General features: G+C 34.1%; 1 long non-coding RNA gene across 3 annotated transcripts in view; it reads left to right on the top strand.

Annotated features, from left to right (window-relative positions):
• The first annotated feature begins 15,383 nt into the window (after positions 1 to 15,383).
• Positions 15,384 to 21,087, top strand: part of LOC125504637 — a 39,862-nt gene continuing 34,158 nt past the window's right edge. For all 3 annotated transcript variants that reach the window (XR_007281613.1, XR_007281612.1, XR_007281614.1), the window contains exons 1-2: positions 15,384 to 15,479; positions 15,536 to 15,581. This is a non-coding gene — a long non-coding RNA (uncharacterized LOC125504637). The remainder of the gene's footprint in view (positions 15,480 to 15,535; positions 15,582 to 21,087) is intronic.

Here is a 21,087-nt window from a genome sequence, read left to right on the forward strand (position 1 = left end):
TAGGATTAACTTCCTCGATAACACTGTCCTTAAAAAATCTATATTTTAAATTAGTTGTTCCGTTGAAGGAGTTTTTAGTTAGTACATTTTTAATAGTTTTTAGACAAAATTATGTGTGGCATTGTATATTTGCAAAATAAAAACTACTAATGTTTCATACTTTTTGTATTTACAGATTCTAGATAATCTAATGTTATAGAGAAAAATGTATACATATGCTTATTCTCTTTAGAAGATTGGCGTGTTTTTCGGAATAGAATCGATATTATCTAGATGGTATTTGAATAGTTGTAGTATAATGTTTATAGCAAATCATCGTTTCTTTAGAACAGTTAGCTTTCTTCCCTTAAAGCACGTCTTCCTACGGCGAGTCCGGTCTCAACTTCTTTTCGGCTTTGTAAAAATGTTTAGAATCATTCACTTCAGGTTTATGTAAATAACTCTTGGTAAAGGTATTGTCAGCGCGTTCGGTTCTGAGATAACTGCAACTATTTAAAAAAAATGAGTGTAAATAATAATGTTTCATTGGGATCGCATCTGATTTCCTAAATATACACTAAGGTAGAAACTATAACTTGAAAACAATTCATTTCAGTTTGAGAAAGTATCTCGAAGGTTTTTGCAAGCTTCCATAATTTATTATCTAAAGTTGACTAAAATTCGGAGTAGCTTTAAGTGCAATCTTTTAAGAAACCAATGAATCAAGGCGAATTTAAAATCTCCAATCTAAGCGCAAAAAATCTCACAGCGATTAAAATGGCAATAATGGTAAATTAATTCAAAAGAACAATGTAAACAGATCTCGTTGCCGAGTATAAATCTTAAAAGAGATCAAGTGTTTGCACGGGAAAGAAGAAAGTCGTTTTAAATATCAGCTGATAATTTAATTAAGCGATCTTTTAAGCGTCCCTTTAGGTAAAAGCAAGCAAAGAAGCCGAAAAAAAAAGAAATGTAGCAGCGGTTTCCTCAAATGCATTAGCGGGTATACATTTTAGATGAGGAAAAATTATAAAATTATATCCTTTTTTATTTAAAGGCTTTGAAATATTTTAAACTGCTTTTTCATGCGTAGATATGCATAGCCATGTTGTGCATTGTGGCTCTCATCGTGCTTTCTAGTTAACATAGAACTAAACTAAGATTTTAATTTTACTTCAAGTACATACTTATGTACGTACGTACATACACATGTGGTGCATTTACAAGCTGTTCTGAAACCATATCAACGGCTTCAACTTTCAATAATATCAATCGGATATGAATTAAGAGTTCAATCGGAAATTTTGCTTTAAAATAAAGACATTTCAAACCCAATCACCAAAAATACAGAGGTATTCAATTATAAGATTGAAGTTCCGGTTACATTTTAGCATATCTGTAAAGATTTAAATTTCATAGCGGTCACACAGTCTAAATTATATAGCCTTCAAAAACTTTGAACCTTCTCCAGTGTAGCTATAGTTACATATTGACACTTATGCTAAGAAATGAAATAAACTATTTGCAAAAGCACATAGCAACACTTTTTAACTTACGTTGTTCGTATACTCTTGTACGCCTTTGTTTCCATGGGTTTTGGATAACTTTATAAAAGATTTTTGCATTGCGGTTTCGAGTAACGCGAATCTACCTGATTTCCTTTGTTATAAAAACCGGCATGTTCTTTTATGTGGATTTTCGGTTGGTTTAGTGATTATAAACTTTCGCCTTATGGCTCGGTTTTATTAATTTCGGTTGGAAAGCTATTCGCGAGCTTCGTCGAGGGTTATCGCCATATATACGTCATACTTGAGGTTTTATTCCCCTCCTTTCTAAAACGGCGGCAAGCATAAAGTGTTCGCCTCGGTTTTGACTTATTTACGGTATTTTTTTATTACTTATTACTCTTACCTTAAAAGCAAAAGGGATTATGACTCTGCTAAATTAAAATTTATTGCAAAATATTCGAATTTAAAAATGCAAATCATAAACACAAATTGCAAAGAAATATTTGCATTTCCGACATACGTATTATCTGAAAGTCAGTATAGATGACGTATGGAAACTAATCAAATTGAAATTCAATTCTTTAGATTGTGAAGTTTAGCCTCGATTAAAATAGCCATGATTTTAAAGAATATCTTTAAATTGAATAATTGATTTTAAGAAAATTATCGTTATCTTTGTGTATTCGAACATGCGGTTACTGTGGGCATACTAAAATCGGCATTCGAAAGTGACGGTTATTGCGAACAATACAACAAGAGGAAAAAATTCTTAATTTAAGCCATTTTCTAAAAACTAACACCGGTATGAAAAGTCGATCTTTCTAGATATTGTTTTGGCGGATAGCCGAGGGTGCTGCGGTCGACGCGAAAGCGACGGATTTTTGATGCAAAGTTGTTCTTCGTTAGTTGGAATCGCCGACGATTCTCCCATAGAATGACTATGCGCAATATTACTATGCTGGTGGCCAAGCAACAACACATCATACATACAAGCCTGAATTTTTTTCACCAAGTAGAGACTGACAATAAAATTAATTTAACATTTCTGTCATCATAAGAACAGCAAGGCCTAGATTTGTGTTTTGTTCCTGGTGACTGATTAATGGGAACAAAACATTTTGCATTAATACAATTATTATTTGAATTGCATTTCACGCTTTTTGATGTTTTTATACTTACATTTGTGTTATGTTCAAATCTAATTCCAAGTCCAAATTATCCCAATTAACATTGTACAACACGTTGTACTTGTTGTTTAAATATACTCATATATTTAAACAACAAGAGAAGTTGAGACCTTTCGCTCATAAAATAGCTTTGGGAATCGTTCGGAGATACCAACACACATCTCCGACGGTTTCCCATTGCATTGCCCAACAAGATTAAAATGTACGTCCGTCAGACGCTCAACCGCTCGGTTCTGCAACCAAAATTGCCTTGAGCGAACGTCGGGAGACCGGCGGATCGTAAGAGATCGACTATGCATACCAGCCTAAGAGTTCCATACGGACAGCTCAATTTTGCCGCTATTTCAAAAAATGCAAACAAACACGGAGCGAATAAAATAAAATATATGAATGTTTAATGGAAAATTTGGTAATAAAATCAAGTTATACTATAATTAATTCGTGCAAACGTCCGATTTATAAAGTCCTGCAAATGTTTCGTGCATTTTTCAAAAATTATGAAATTAATTAAAATGCACCTCGGACAGTGTCAATGCGTCCCTTTCTTATGAATCTTCCGCAAAGCGTAGCCATTTGATGAGACCTACCTTTATAACATCAGATTTCCCTATCGCTCGATGGAAAAGTAATAGAAATATTAGAGTTAATACCGAAACACTTGAGGCTCTAGAAGCATAAAGAATTTACAAAACACTAACAGTAGGATTGTCTAATATGCAAAATCAAATTTGCTACGATTTCCAGAGAAAAATTTTTCAAGTCATAAAGACTTCTCATATACAGGGTGAGTTTTTTTCGATGACCAGTACAGGGATCTTCGAAACTATCGCAGTTACTAAAAAGGTTAAGTGGACAAAGAATTGTAGTTTTGAATGCTCCAATCGAAACCCATTTTATTTTTTTATTTGACAGCTGTCAATAGATATTTGTGAAAAGCTTATTTATGGTGAATTTTTAAATTACTCCTAGTTCCGTTGATTTTACTCTTACAGGAAAATTTTAAATCGAAAACTGTAGGAAATTGAATTCCAAACAAAACGGCAAAAGATATTTCTCGAAAATACCTGTCATTTTTGACATATGGCACAAATTGAAGTTTTTTTTAAATGGGAACCATACTTGATTATTGCTTTACCGAATAAGACATTGGATGTTTTCGAAAATAAAGTGTTTAAAGAACGCAGTTTGCACGAAACCGCAACCAAAGGACGGCCGGCCTAACTGACCGAACTAAGGAAAGACGCCCGTCCAATCTTTCGGGAAGAAAGTGAAGTATCTTACAATGTTAGGAGTCTTGTGTGCAGTCTTGTATTTAAAAACATATTCCTATTTACTGAAAATAGTTTTGATTCGCATCGTTTATTTTCCGAAATCTGGTGGTGCTTGAAAACAATAGTGGAACACGTCATGATGTCATCGCTTGTTTGAGGTATCAATTTTCAAATTGACAAGAAGGGGAAAAACTCTTTACTGGCATCCTAATCGCAATGAAAAGTAATTGTCAATTTGGTACCTTAGTTAAAGATAATTGAGAATAAACAAGTCTTTACGTTATGGTAATGAGGCAGATTATCTTCAAAAACATGTTTTTGCTATTTTTTCTATTCTCCCAACATAACCAATAACTAGAATAGAATAAAGAATATATATAMATAGAATACCCCCGAGGAAAAACTCAAATTTTGATTCCCCTGTATATTATGCTACACATATTTCGAGTATGATAGGGTATTTCCCCGATAATTGCAAATTTTAATTTGAAAAATGCGTTTTTTGAGGCAAGATTATCGTAAAACACACCCGATTAGAATAATGCCGCAAGTCATGATTAATACTAATCACCTTAATTTAAATAGGTTGTAATCTTCGCGATAATAAATATCTCGCCAAAGTGAAAAATTAATTTCCAACCCTTATTCATTTTAATTACCGGGCGCAATAAATATGAAAAATTGAAAAGCAACCTTGTTAAGGTCATAGAATTAGCATAATGGCATAATTAAAACACCAATGAAGGTTCTTAGGTGCAGAGCCCGTCAAAATCAGGTGCTTTCTATAACGGTAATTACTTTTAAGAGCCGTTTTAGACCGTCGACATGGATATTCTTGAGGTTTTTCAGACGTTTGTTGTATAATTAGTGGCATCCATTTAAAGAAAATGGTCGCATATTGTGCGCAAAATCTCTAATCAGATCAATTAATTACATTCGCATTATCCCCATGATTTTAGAAAAGGTGGGTCTCTTTAATTAGATACTTTTAATATCCTGATAAAATTCAACCGATTTTACATTGTTGTGCTTTTTCAATAATAAACTTAGTAAGATTTAGCTTTCGCTATGACTGCTTTCAAAATAGGCCCATGTGTCTAGACGTTAAAGTCTAGAGATAGCTTAAATTTAATGACTTAGTCGGCGGTGGAATATTTTTAAAAATCTACAGGTAAACTCGAATTCAAAAGTATTGATTTCAAAAATCAGATCCAAATGGCACGTGTACTCAATTTCCGCAGGGGGAAAACTTTGGCCTCATTTAAGTTTGTTACTTTGAAAAAGTTTAAGATCGCTGATCGATTGGCCAAGGTCATGAACTAAAGTGGATGGGGACATTGTTGAGTATTAAAATCCCAAGGGAAACGCTGGAATTAAAAATTTAGATTACTTAGAGGGCACTTGGACCCCTCGAACCACTACAAATCAACTAATTACTCTTTCGACTGAATCGCAATTTATCAAGGATTTATAGGGTTGTGCAAATAGATTAATAACGGAAGTGCCAACATGAATTTTGAAAAAGTGGATAAAATTGTTCATATTTTCAGCATGTTTAATGCACTAGGTGTTGTAAAATCTATAATGTATGAACCCTGCAAGAATAATTAAATCACGATCAAGTATTTATAGCAGAATAATTCATGAAATTATTTGATATCCGATATTAGGATAAATAAATTTTATGAATAAATAACTATTAATTCATTATTCAAGTAGGAATAAATATTATTTGAAAGCATACTGCTAAAGGTAGTGGGAATTTTACTGGACTAAAAGTCGGAAATGCATGTTACAATTGCTACTGAGTGGTTTCATTAGATCACGGTCAATATTTGTTTACTAGTCACTAAGTATATTTATTATTTTGTAGCTACGTTTGAACAGTAGTTAATTCCTTTAAATTACTCATAATTATTAAATAGTTTGCACTTATACAATATGGAAATGGGTTACTCAGTAAATTTTGAAGAATACTCGTGGAATGGGTTGATGCACCAACCCAACGCACCGGTGCAGTAACCACGTGCGTAGTATACTTTGGTTGATGAGTTATAACTCATTAATTTACAGAGCGACATCAACTTAATAGTGATGAATAGAAATTTACACAGTGTTACCCATGTCTATGCATAATGCATTGGAATATTCATAGTGCTTTGTAACGACGTGAAGATATTGCGAGAAGTTGTTTCTTAGAGCTTTTTAAGTCACTTGCTTCCAATAAGAATTTTGGACTTGAACAATCTATACCATTACACCGAATTTTGAAGTTAACCCGAATAATTGGATTATAGTATTTTGACAGAAATAGCCTGGTTGATTAGTTTGCGGTTTACCAGATTAGTTGGATCATTAAATATGTTGCGTTTTAAAGAAATTAAAAAATTATTCGGATATAATGTTAAGCTTAATTTCATTTAGCTTGAATTGAGTTCGGTTGAAAAAACATATACTAAACATCAGATATTTTAATTTATTTTGTTCAATGCATGACTCGAAACAAGGTAAGAATTGCAAAGTTTCATTAAACTAATTGAACTCGTGTACCTTAACTATTATTTCTCAGTTGCTTCAATATTCAATCCAATTTATAGTTGAATTATTTAGAAGTGAAATATTGTCGATATTTAGCACACGTTTCGGCATTATTTAATATACTAATATGTAGAGTAAACTCAAATCTTAACAAATATTGTGAGGTGCGAGCCAATAAAGAACAAAAATCCGAATCATCCCGAGTCTATGCATGTTAAAGGGTTAGGTGGACAGTATAGATTTTTTTATTTTTTAAAAAGACTTTAGGACTTTACTATTTTCAATTGTTTTTTTTGCTGCTTAAACAGTTTGGAGCTCAACTGTGAGAATGTGGAGCGCGGAACGTGCACGCGTAGCCTTATTACACATGAAAAAATAAACGCAGTTCAAACGTATTCCGTATTACGGTCGACTGAGCCGGTAGATTTTTCTGGAAACGAACTGCTCTGCACAAATCTTGAGTACTTCACTTCAGTAAGCAAAACGCGGTTGTGATACCAAATGTCCTAAACTTGATTTTTTTCTCTCCGGCATTTTACCTTTGCAGTTCAATCTAGAAATATCGACAGTAAACGCCATATTACCTTTTCCTTCAGGGTTGGTGTCTGTGCCAGGGAATTTGGCAGTGATAGAAACGCTGCTTAATATCCAAATGTTCATTTGAGTTATTTTCTTATGACAAATGGACAAGTCCCTGACAATGAAATAAAGTTCCCTGCCATCAACAAGAAGATTTTAGGTCATAAACTATTACATTACACATTCATGTTGTTTTAATAAATTGTCTGAGTTAGGTTCATCTGAAATTGTCTTTAAAACCGTCATTTGAACCTGCATGACTACTAACGCATAAAGCAGATTAGGCGATAGGCTTGGGTAACACTCTGTTGAATTGCGCTTTTGAGTTGATGCCGCTCTGTGAGTTTGTGAGCTATAACTCATCGCGCCTCACTGCGCCGCACCTCGTATTGCGCTTGTTGCGGAATAATTCTTCAAACCACCACTTTTAAAAGATATTTTAATTAGTCGCAATTTCGCTCGTTTCCATCATCGCTCGGATATTGTCAATCACTCCTAAGAAAAAAGCCTCCCGAACTGTTTATTAAATTAAACATTCACAGTGCAGAAACCAAATAAACAATTAACGATTTTTATTATTATATGCAATTATTGGCAAAGTTATATTTTTTATGAATCTATTAATAAGTAAAAATCAAGCAAATTTCAGTATGCCCAGTTTTTTCTACAGCGATAATTTGTTCATATATTTCAAACGAACCCTTAAATATCTTATATATCTGTAGAAAGCAAAAGAACAGTCAGACAATTTCGTCGAAATATCAGTCGAAGTGCACACAACTGCTAAATTGGTTCTGTTCTTTCCCACTCAAGATGCACATAGGATTTAATATTAGCGACTGTGGCATGTATGGCAATTTTGCCCGCAGAGGTTCTTAATTAAACGAAATATATTCCAAAACGAGTCGATTTTCTTCGGTTAACTTTACGGTTATGATTCGATCCCGCTCCGCTAAGGAACATGCTGTTGGCTCATTACATATCTGAATAACTGAACCGTAGCGTAGTAATGTTATTTTTATACGACATAAAATTCTAATGGCATGTTCGAGACACAATAAGCCGAGCAGAGCCAGTAAAGGAGACGCTATCGACTTTTCTATGTCGTCTACCTGCAGAGATGAGGCTCCTGTATTTTAATTGTCCTTACATCTAAATGAGAAAGCACAGGACAATAACTAGAGCCGTTAGGCTAATTATAGATAAAGGAAAAAGAGATTTCGGAAAGTATCTTTTATCTTTCGATGCAAGTCTAAAACAGAAAAAATCGTTAATCGCGGACATCAATTATTACATGACACTTGGAAGTTAAGTAGTAGTTAGTAGTTTAATGTTAATAATCGACTATTTGAATCAAAATTTGTTGAAGACTGAAGGAGTTAAACAAACGTGTTGTGTAACATTGATTCTTCGCCAAACCGCAGCATCTAGAATGAGAGTCAAAAAGGATTTGTCCAACCTATTCATAATATTGCTGTTGGCTTTAAATGTAACATTGTTATTGGACTGTGAAAGGTAGAATTTCGAAATGAGTACTAAGTTATACCGAAAGACAATATTTAGGGGCCTACTCAGGGTGACCCGACTGAGAAATGGCGGTGTCGCCAACTACCGGGCGAATGTCGCCAAACGTAGACTTAACAATTGCCAGTTTTGGCACCAAGTAAATGCAAACAAGGTAAACCAATAAAAACAAAGCGAACGGTTCATATTAAACAAGAACTTTATTTTTTGTTGTCAGAAGACAAATAAACAGATTAATAAATAATTTTTACTTATACTAATGCAAGGAACATCAAATTGTCGAAGTAGGTCTAACATTTCGGTTTCTTCTTGTTCATGATCTAAGTCAATCGCTTTGACTTTACTATCAGTATTTCGTTCTTGATACATTACGTTTGACGGATGTAAAATCTTTAATAATGTCAGTAGAAGGATTAAAATTCTAACAGCATATATCATGTGCATACAGAAATTGCATCTTTATCCTTAAAGACGACTCGAAAATTTGGCTTCTCTTTTTATAACATATCTAATGGTGGGTATATCTCTGGATTATTCGATTATCTAAAATCAATATATGCTTTACCTTCCCGAAGGGTTTACGTATAAGGTTCTAATATGCTTAGGTTTATGATTTAAGCTTAATCTTTCAGATACTAGCGTTTAGATCTTTAAGCTTCTACTGTATAATATCAAAATTTTGTTCAAATTTTCCGAGTCCTTATGCAAGACGAACTTCAGAATTAACTTGCGCAAAAAATCTACCGGTGCAAACAATATTTTTCTAGCGTTTAGTAGCAAAAGGTCTGTTCTATTCGGGGAGAATGTTTCGATTTTAGGTCATCATCAGGAAATGTTAAAATTTCCGGAATCCCGATTGCGGCCGAACAAAATTTATTTACGATTGTTTGAAAATTGCTTCAGCTTGGACGCTCTGCTTTACGTCATTCACTTTAGCCTCTGAATTTTTTTCAAACTTTTTCTGTCCGAAACAAGACTTTTAGATTGGAAAACCTTTCAGTCTGATACTCATCCCATTGCGTCGTAGGCTCTTGAAAACTTCTTCCAGTCCAAACCAACTACGTCTTATAAACAAATAATTGCGATGATGATACAATAATGGTATGGATAACAATGGTGAATACATAAGAAATTAACGTAATTTTGTTTTACATAAGTGTCTACATGTCTGCTAATTAAACGGAAGTTTCTTATGACTCGAACTGATGCACAACCATCGAAATAACTGAAAGTTTGTCTCATGTATACTAAAACATTTCAATAATTAGCAGTACATTAAAATTTTCGGTAAAGCCGTAGTTTGTTTTAAACATAATTAAATGCGGAAAACCAAGTTTATAACGGCCTTTCGTGATGTGCATTTTGGTATATCCGAAAATAGAAAGAAACTATTGAGGGAGCACAAATCCTTCTAACTGAAAATAATATTTATTTCAGTTGTCGTTCGTGATCACAAAAAATATCCACTGATTTAAGAAAGATTGGCCAAATCATGTGTATTTCTTCCTGAAAGAGCCGGAACTGACCCGTTACAGCCCTATTAGGGTAGATACAATGCGATAAAAACTCCCCTATGCCTTATTTCTGATAGTAAAAAGCGCAGTCTTGACAGAGTCCTTTAGCAGGAATTAAGGGTGAAGTACAGTTTATCTCTTAAATATGTTATTTATAAGTTTACGGTATTAAGAATTAAATCGCAGCATTATTAAACGTTGACGTTGAGTTCGTTATTATTTCTGTCGAACGTTAATATTTATTGGGATTGCCTGTAAATAATTTGCATCTGCTATATCATAGGCCAATAAAATGATGCAAAAATTGCTTCGTCTTCGAAATTTCACACAAATTATCTATTTGAAAATACAATATTTCTATTCATGATTTACGCAAAAGAGCAACAGCAATTATTCATTAGTGCATGTATTTTCGCGCATTACATTCTTGCATGTGATTCCAGGATTATACTTTCCTTAAATATAATATAATTCTCGAACTCAGTCAAACTATGAAAAATTATTTTTTCTATGCCGATAATGAAAGTAATCGCAACGAAAGTGCTAAGCGCAGAATTCCGAAAATATTGCTGATTTTTCCACTAAAACACTAATTCCCGAAGATAGTACCTAATCACGAGCAAGGATTCAGACTATTTTGAGATCTATAGTAATCTTTGTTGGATCTATAGTAATCAATAAGTTGTTGGTTTCACACATATTGTGGTTACAATAGGACACTATAGAATTTTAAATCACATTTTATTGGCAGGAACCAGAATGAAGAAGATGGTTTTAATATAGAATTTTGCGCTTACAATGTTTAGATCGTCTACCTTCCTTTTAGACCAGGTATGGCCAATAACCGGCCCACTTTAAGATATGATCCGGCCCGCGCGACATTTTTAGAAAAACCCAAAAAATTGATTTGTGCGTTTGGCAGTACTTATAAATGCGAACAGTTCTTTTCATTGATGAAAGTTAATAAATCAACACATCGTACAAGACTGACTGACGATAATTTGGAACATTCTTTACGTCTTTATATCAGTGAAATTAATCCAAATAACGATGCATTAGTTTCCCTAATTCAAGCTCAAGTGTCTCTCAACTCTCGTAATTTGTAATAATTGAAAATTTAACGATTTAATTATAATGCACCATTTTTTTAAATTTCATTATATCATTTTAATTAATTGTACTATAATAACATTGTCGTATTATTTCATGACTAATATCTATCGCAAAAAATCTTATTTTTATACTTGCTATTGCGCCTGTCTCCAGTGTATCCGACATGTTTCAGCCAATGTTTGATATATTCTTTTACTTCCGAAATGCAGACACTAGAATCTTTAAATCAAATGGATTCTAAAAATAAAGTTAATACATAATATTGAACTGTCTGCAACCAATCAAATGTGATTACCATTTATTGCCTTGTTAACTTCCAAAGCACTAAAACTAATTTTGGAGCGTTTTCCATAGTAGCCAAATCGTCCTGCATAGTTCATTTAACAGCCTATGATGCACTTTCAATTTAATAATTTGGCCATCATCCGTTTCGCGTTTCTAACTGTACTAAAATCCAATATATATAGCGCGAAAGAATTTACAAGAAGTTAATGACACAATAGACAAAAAGACAATCGCAAAGTTAATTTTACTTTAGACAGAGGGACAGATGTGAACCTTACTAACTAGAAATGACCACCCTCGACGGTCCATTGCACGTCCATATATGTCTGACCAATAGGCTTTCAGGAGTCTTTTCTAAGTCACTTGACGTACCGACCAAAATTACTTAATATAGCCGTCTCGCGGACGTTTAACTGGTGAGTGATGATACCTAGGGATCATTTCACTTCCATATTGAAATATTACCATATTAATCACGAAATTATAAATTCAATGCAGTTTGTAAATACGATGTTTTCTGTCTCAAGTCGTCAAAAAAATAAAATTTTTGTAAAAACCGAGTATTCCAGTTCCAGAAAAATAACTTTTCAGCACACCTTTAGCAGCGAGCCTTAATTTATGGGCTAAGTGATGAACCATAAAAGCGTGACACTCATTCCCTCACCGATTTGGTCGGAAACCCGAGCATTTTACTGGATTTCTTCTTGCACTCAAGCAAACCAAACACGTCCTTAGTTCGCAACTATGCTTCATTACGAGTCTCGGTTGTACATCTGAAAGCTCCATAAAATCGATGGAAAACAGATTTTTATACAAATTATCTCTCCACAACAATCCATAATTCCAGCTTCACAGAGAACATAATTGCATTTGCAGGTTCTGCACCTAAACTGACATAATGCATCTCCAATTAAGTGTATGCCATCACACACATTATTCTTCTTATTGTGCCCTATCTAAAATGAACGTCGGCAACTAGCATGGCTGTTTGGAACATCAAACAATAAGTAACCAAAACACTTAAATTGGACCTTGACACATCACAAGATGAATAAAAGTACAATTCAATTCATTGGCATACCTACGAAAGTTTTATTTCATTTCCTCTAATTCCAAATTAATAAGGAGCTATTGAAAAAACAATACCACCATCCAATTGAGTCAAACAGTCCCTACTTTGTGACGGAAATCTTCAATTTCCTTTTTAATATTTCCATTTCGATGATTAGCTTTAGCAGTCATTTGCAGAACTGCCTTTGAGATACTAAAAATTAAAGTTGTGAAAAAGCACAACCACGTTTTGCGACAGAAGCTTAATTAGAAACGTTTTCAGTTGAGACTTCTAAATCACGAAGCGTGGAATTAGCAAACGGTCCGTTGCAGAGACCGGTCCAATTCAGAGCCACTTAAATATATTTTAATTTTGTAAAAATATAAAAATGCGTTGCTGTATTTTGATATACCGATATCCGAGAAATGGAATTTATTCAAAGGACGACAAATTTTGGGTTTGTATCGATTCATTCAGAAACTTCTCAATATTTTGTCACATGTTTAATGTTCAAAGATAATATTTAAAATTTCCACGCTTTGAATGGTGATATTTGCGGTTATGCTCCTTGCTAGTTGGATAAGAGCGCATAGAAAGGAACCTTGTGTCGACATATCGAGCATATTTTTCAAAATGTTGCATATCCAACTCAAAACGTCAATATAAACATAAGTGAAAGCTAAAATTCTGCTGCTGAAGAATAATCGAGTAGATCTCTAACCAAATTGGCCGTTCACAAGCTACAAAAGTATACACCTACGATAAGCTGAACATAAAGATCGTGTGCACTTTAGATATAAGTTTGAATTCTACATCTAATCAAGGTGGAATAGATAAGTAACTAAACAAAACCGGTTCAAATTTCAACTAATTATTGAAGTCAGGGTTTATTACTTAAACTTAGCCAATTTGCAAGTCGTTTAGTAAATGCAACTAAAAGTTTGAGTTTTCTAGCTGAATTTAATTGAGGGTGCTATTTAAATAGCGCAGAATGTGTAGAGTTTTACTTTCATGTGAAAGAGTTTCTATTAAATATTCTGACAAACAAAGTCAGTACATCTAATTAATTGGTCAACCAAGTTTGTTTATACCAAGTTTGTCAACCCAGTTTTTTTGCAAATTATCATTAATTTGCATAACATTTTCGAGGATTACGCTATATTTCGAAAAATAAAGTAACTATTAGCTAAGAGTACTTAATAGTTTGAAGTTAAGCAAGGAAAGCCCAGTTTTTTAAGAAGCCGATTGAATTGTTTTAGAATAATGAGCCCGCCACTGTAAAAAAATTTTTACGAGCTCGAAGTTTTTCCGAATGGTTGGTAATTTTTATTTGCCTCAGCAGTATTTGTTCAGCAGTTGTCGTTAGTTAAAGAAAGATGAGAGCGTATGTTTTAAAATTTATTAGCCACACAAGTAAAAAACTCCCTAAGAAATATGCAGATTATGTGCTATTTCTGACCAAAAACACCAAATATTGAACTGTGGATTTTAGTTGTCCTTATGTTCACTTTAAGCACATCCGTTTCATAAATAAAAATACATCAAACTTTAAACAAAGGAAAAGTTAGTTCTAGAAAACCATTATCAAATTATATTTTGATTTGGACAGGTTTAGTTACTTTTCAGTAACCTTTTCTTTCTGCTGTATGTAGTGCAATGTGGCGTAAAGCACAGCTGAGCGAAGCGTCCCATGCTTAAAAATTGTTTTTGCAAATTCCCGCTGAGTCTTAGTTTCCTTAGTTTTCTTATCACTATTTGTATGATGTTTGCAAAATATCAACTTGGTACACTTTCGTTGTAGATTACTTGACACGGATTGTGTCTTCGGTTGTTACTTTACCAATCAGCATTTCAGTCGAGACATCAATAAATTTCTTCAACAACTTTCAGTTTTTCAGAAAAAATTCATTTTTCTACTATTACTGCAAAGTATTGACTAGTGACAAAGTTGAAATTATTTTTTAAGAGCTTAAAATGAAAAATTATGCTGATTTTAAATTACCCTGTATAATCTCCCCCAAGGCGAATACTCAAAAACTTTTCACCTCAAACAAGAAAATAAATATATTTTTTGTATGCTTTTCTAATACTGAAGAGCAGCTTCAATTCGTTTCTTTTCGATTCAAATCTGATTAATTTCCATCCACTCTCTGGATGCAGTTTCATGCATATAAAACGTATAACTTGCTGCACTTTATTAACTTCTTTGGCAAATTGGTTTTCATCCTAACAATACTTTTTCTTCCAACAATCAATAAGGATCCTTTCTCCATTGTTGTTACTGGATTGTTGATACTGGGAAACATTTTTGGGTTTAGCTCTATATTTTAACTTACAGAGACAATTTATATTTCAACAAGAAATAAATTAATTATTTTCCTATTTTGAAAGCGTTGTACGGATATTTAACTATGTAACCATCCCAATAGTCATCACTTAAGTGTTTTTCATATTCATATTTTATTTCAGTCCAACAGTCAGTACTGTCATTCTTGAGCATAATATTGTCTCCTTTCTCTTCACAAGACCTTCTGTTTTTATCTTGAGACTTCGATTAATGTTCTCGATTGCCTGTGACTACCCAGGCTAGTCACCGAACCCTCTCATTGCCCTTTAATTTTAATTTAAATGTTATATTAATTATATTTAATTAAGGAATATTTTCATTCAAGGAAGATTAATACTTATATTTATTTATTTAATTTTTTATATTTTTTGGAGCATCTGGAATTTGTTGAATATTCAGTATTTCGCACCAACGAAAAAAAGGTGTTAAAATTCACTTTGGCAGCCAAATGTGGAGTGTTTCTGCCCGATGCTTTTGAGCGAATGTTACCAGACTGGTCGCCATACTGTTAAGGCCGACTAGTCAAGTTCCTTAATCAAATTTCATTCTAATTTATTCTAATTTTAACTTTAGTCTGTTTCTAGTAAGTATGTCATTTAGAATTTTAGCCCTTTAGACCATTTCTGACTATCGTTTTAGATGTTCGGTTCGGTGATCTTGAGGATGTTCACTTTTGATTTGACGAGTAAGTTTTGTTTCCTGTTAATTTGTTTTTGTCTGCGTCCAGGTTGCTTACTGTTGCTTTGTTTGTTATTGTTTAGTGGCCATGATGATGACGTAATTGTCGAAAGCGCTTGGCCTTTTTATACATACATACACACTTTTTTACATAAACTTGTTTGATTGAATTCAATTTATATTTTCTTACAACAGAAAAATATCTGCAATTATATGTTGTTTCAAATCGCATTGATTTTCGTTTTGCAATTCAAATGAAACAAAGATCTTAGGGCAAATAAAATTGCATAAGAAAACAACTAATCTAGCAGCTTTCCCGTAAAACACTTTGTCGCAATCGATTTCGTTCCATTTGCCACAATATATTCATCCATACGAAATACACGTGACGGAATATGTAAAAGGTATTTGAAATGCATCAGATTTGGCGCGATAGTTTGTCTCTCTGAGTACCTTTTTAGGAACAACTTTATCCCGTGCTGGAGAAAAGTTAAGGTGGCACAGCTGACAAATATGCAAATGATATAAGGTGTGTGAGTGTGCCTCTCCCTCTTGACAAAATGGAAATACGATGAGCCAGGCTGGCTGTCTTTCGTCGACCCGATGCGTGGAATTATGAAAACGACTTGCGAAATATGGAATTGATGCATAAATTGGCAAAAGTATGGCGGGGATGGGGCTAAACAAACCTGGCAGCAGCCGCGTTCAGCTTATTTTTCTAAGAGGCTTACATTTTAAGGAATTCAATAATTAAAATACGGCGTTCCAGAGGGAAACGCAACTTTGGGAAGTTGTTTGCGTATGTGAAAAAGTTGCAATTTGTTTTTCACTTCTTTATTGAGGGAGCTTTTAAGTAGTCAACTTGAAATTTCCCACTGCAATTCAGACGTCTGTTGGAAGACCAAGTTTTTTTATTTTTACGCGCATAATCAACTAGAAGAATGACTTTAGACGAAAATGAAGAAATCATGTGAACATTGCTGTAGATAGAGTAATAAAGAAATTTAATTTTCAAGCAATTTACGCGTTTTCCTTCATAGGAAAAGAAAATATGATGTAGTCATTTCTCGAATCTGATAAACGCTTAAAGTTAAAATATTGTTGAAAATTGAAATTAAGTAAGTAATGTAAGCAAGTTATCGAGAGTCCTTCTTCCCGCTCTGAACCTTGCCTGTTCTTCCGGTTTTGTCGTTTATGTCTTCGTGTTTCAAGTTTTTCAGGATTCGCAAATATGTTTTTTTGCTTGTATTTTCTTTTTATTGTTGGGATTGCCGCTACACCCCGGTAATTTTTCGAGTTATCCCTGGGTCGCTTCTTATGTATAGCTATAATATAAGAGGTCCTCCATTCCTTTGCGGTTTCGTCTCCATTTAGACCTCATTTAGATAGATTCTTTAGCTTTTGTGTTAGCTTGGGTGGTCGGTTTCCTATAAATTTGAAATATTTCTCGCCAGGATAGGGGGATTTTCTTATTTTTGTGAATTTTATCGTCTCTTGCACTTTCACTAGTTCGAGATATGTGAGGTCCGCATTGGGCGGTTCTTAATCTGCTCTCATATATTGCTGTCACTGATTTTCCAATAGTTGTTTAAAAAAGTTGTCGACTGTGAGTTTGCCATACCATTCAGACTAGTTCCCCATTTGTTGCGTGTCCGCATTGCTTTTATGGTATTCCAGGCTCTGGACTTCGTACGCTTCCCATTTACTGGCCTATGTAGTCGCATTTTGTAATCCAAAATTGGTTCCTCTTTTTTAGTACTTCTGCCTTTACCTTTATTTTTTGCTTGCCTATATTCTTGTTCGTTCATTCTTCTTCTGTAGGAATTTTTCGTTAATTTGTTTTTTCTCTTTAATTTATTTCTCTGTTTCCCCGTTCCACCAGTATGGTGTGTCCCTTTGCCTGCATCCCAACAGATTCCCGAGGTGCTTCCGTTAAATGGAATTTAGTGTGCTGGTATACATCTTCAGTTTTTCTATTCGTTTGTGTTAATTCCTCCTCTAATCTCTTGCAGAACAGGTATTTGGTACTATCGCGTTGTAGACGCTCGAGATTTTATTCGATATTGTTTATGTCGTTTTAGTTGGATGTTACTTTCCTCACAATACCAGTGGCGATGTATTGTACATCGCAGTCGTCGGATCAGCAGTCTGTTCCCCTGTTTACTCTTACAGCCTGTACTCTGATTCCTGGTTGCTGTCTAGTGATGATGTAGTCGATAATCGATCTAGGCCCCCTTGTGTGTTGCTACCAGGTGTATTTATATATATCTTTGTGTGCCAAAAATAGGTTTGCTATTTTAGGTCGTATTGATCACAGATATTAATTAATCTTTGTCCGGTATAGTTTATTTTTTCATCTCCATATTTTCCGACCAATTTACTATTGTTTCGCTTTCCCACTGTTGCGTTTTTTATGATTTTTGACTCATCATTCGGTATCTGGTGGATAATGTTTCTTAGTTTTTCTTCAAATGCATCTTTCGTTTGCGCTGTAGCATCGTCACTGAACAAAATATGAAACGTATTAAAAATAAAACACTGACCTGACCCCTAATTCCGTGTCATTTCAGTTTGAGAATAACTCCCAACATCTTTATTGCCGAGTTAACAAAGAACACACAACACCAAAAATTCGCAAATAATTTTTACAATCCCAATAGTTTTAAACATGCTATAAGTCTGCAATAAATTGTACAATTTTTCGATTGCCGTCCAGATCCACGCTTTACGCTTTTATCTGGTGACCATTAATGGTTGGCTCAATTTATTGGACAATAAACTCGGAAAATCTTGTAGTGTGCATTTCGAGAATCATTTAAGTTCTTTTATAAGTTATAAATAGTTAATTAAATAGGTCTTCAACCGCTTTGCAAAGCATATGACACTAAATCTGAAACGTAATATCAAATAGAATATGTTAATTATCCTATTTAAAAATGTGACTGTTAATTTGTGAACAACGCAAACTCGAGACCTATAAAAATGGGCTGGTTCTATCTTCGGTTCATCATTTCTTGGTCTCAGGGGCGATTACGAAGAGACAATTCTGGAAACCCGGAGGGTTGGCTTCAAAAATACATCTTTCGTCGTTATGACTGTAATAACAGCGTTTTACCAAACACTTTCGAATGCGAAATTGCCTTTGCGTTTCTATCTATAGAGTTGCCAATAGTACAATGTAACCGAATCAAATCAGCTGAGAAATCAATGATATTCAGTTAATATTCCAATTAAGTCTAAAATAAGCTAGTCTTCAAGTTCTCAATGGAAGTACATACCAAAAGATGTGTGGCTTAGAACCCAGTTCACCTGGATTATTCACCGAGTAGGGACTGAGAGTTTTATAAATAAACGTTTGCTCCCTGGTAGCTTAAACGTTTTTTGCTCTCCGATAATCGAAAATTTGTCGGCGGATTAATCTGCGGTCTAGCTCCTACACCGCGGAAGAAGCCGAATCCTGAGTTGGGAGCTAGTTAATTACAAATAACTCGATTTAAGCGAATGGGTTAAATGTGCGCGGTTAATCTATTGAAATTAGTAAGCAGCGCACCTCGGCAAACGTTGACTTAGCTTCGGCGGCGTTAATAATGAGCCCTGGCAAATGTAGTGAGCCGGTAAATGGCCCGTGAGTTAACCCAAGACGTACAGTAGTTCGACCCTTCGAATATAGTGGGACAAATCAATGCACATTTTCTTAACAGTAACTACCCTAAACTAAACCTTTAGATTTTGTTCCTACAGGGTTTTGAACTATTTGTTTTCGTACTTTTATTCACATTTTTGTTCATCAATGAAAGTCAAGCTTATCTCACACTGTTCATGGTAATGGTAAAAAACAGCCATGTGGCTCTTCGGGAGCTCTTAGGAAGTTGGTTTAGACTTTGATACTTTTGCCCACATAAACAAATCGATCGAACAAATGGCAAATTTGCATATCCAGAGGTCTCAAAACGTGCTGCAGCTTGAGAATTTTTTTCTAAATCGGTTGCCAGTCTTGCCACAACTAAAGTTTTTCATAAGCTAATTCAATTTTTGCCCTATATTGGATGCATCCTATAGCAAAATCAAAAATGTCTATTCATTTAGATTTTCAGCTCAATAATCTTGCTTTTTCGTACTTCCGCTGTCTGAATTGGATGTAGGAAGAGGCCGTACACCAAATTGTAATCAATTTATTGTTCAATACACTAAGCACTAAGTAAAAAATGGTTCGAAAGAAAAGTGTAAAGTAACGCCTAAAGTAACGTTTAATTAACTGTTTGCACAATGTTGTTTGCAACAATGCCATCAGGCACTAAAACTTGTACAAAATCAAAATTAGGGCCACGAAGTGATTGCAACTCCATTTATCATGCCTCTCCGCGTTGAAGTTTCCATTTTTTATATTCCGTTGAGAGTACAATTAAAAAACCTAAATTTCGGACTTTCTTTTTAATTTTCTTCTTAAACAAAAAAACTCTCGTATTCATTTACCGTTCACAAAAGGTAACTGTAAAATAACCAATACCTAAATTTTCATCATTTTATTTGCAATGACCTGCGTGTAAAAATAACGAAAAACTACGAACAGGAAGAATGCTTGCTAATAAATCCATCAGGGTTATGGTGTATTTTTCTTTCGTTTTTAAATTATGTCGTTTGCAAAACCCTAAAACATATAATTCCTCAGGGATAATTTAATTTGGTGAAAATTTTAAGAAACTAGATCAACCTAGATGCTAGCAGTACGCAAAACTGAGCGTGAGTAATTTAAAAAGTACAACTTTTTGAAGAAAGCGAATTTGGAGTAGTACTCATAAGTAATGACTAAAACCGTTTTGAGTTTGATAGAAATAACTAACACCAAGCATAAAATCCACTAAAATATTTCGCTCAAAATTTCTTCTGGCATCGCGAAAATGCTTAATATTTTCAATAATGCACAATTTAAAAATATCTAGGTACTCTTTCTCAACTGATTAGGCTGACGAATGTGTAGCTCCACTAGTAAAATGATATATATTTGTAAATTTCTCCATTAGCTTTTCCTTTGCTGATGTACGCCTAAAGCATCATTTTGTTCAAATTATTTTTAAAAGTAAATAATTTGTAAAAAAATGACATCTCAATATATTCCTGCACATACGAGTATTTCAGTTCAAAATATTTTCGCTTTGATGTTAGCTACTGTAGAATGTGCAAATGTATTCAGAATCTCAGGCGAGGTCAAGTCGGCACCCTAACCCTCTTAATGCCCTGAGCTACAATTAGATATCTTTGTGCCCATAATTCACGGGTAATCTCTGCCGGCCTCTGAGCGCTCATCTGCAACTCGCCCTCGCTTATGGCTTCTTTCGCGACTTAAGATACTCGGAGACCGGCTTGAGAACTTTCCAGTTACGATCTACGTTTACGCTAAAGATGAAAAATACGGATGGTTTGTTGTACCATATTTTGTTGGAAACATAATGGTAAAATAATTTTCATTCCAAAATATTTAGGCACATTGAAACTATGTAGTTTCATTTGCGAAA

The sequence above is a fragment of the Dendroctonus ponderosae genome, unplaced genomic scaffold (genome assembly GCF_020466585.1).
Source record: "Dendroctonus ponderosae isolate FM_Combo_2020 unplaced genomic scaffold, Dpon_F_20191213v2 Dpon_F_20191213_5, whole genome shotgun sequence".
NCBI classification, from domain to species: Eukaryota; Metazoa; Arthropoda; class Insecta; order Coleoptera; family Curculionidae; genus Dendroctonus; species Dendroctonus ponderosae.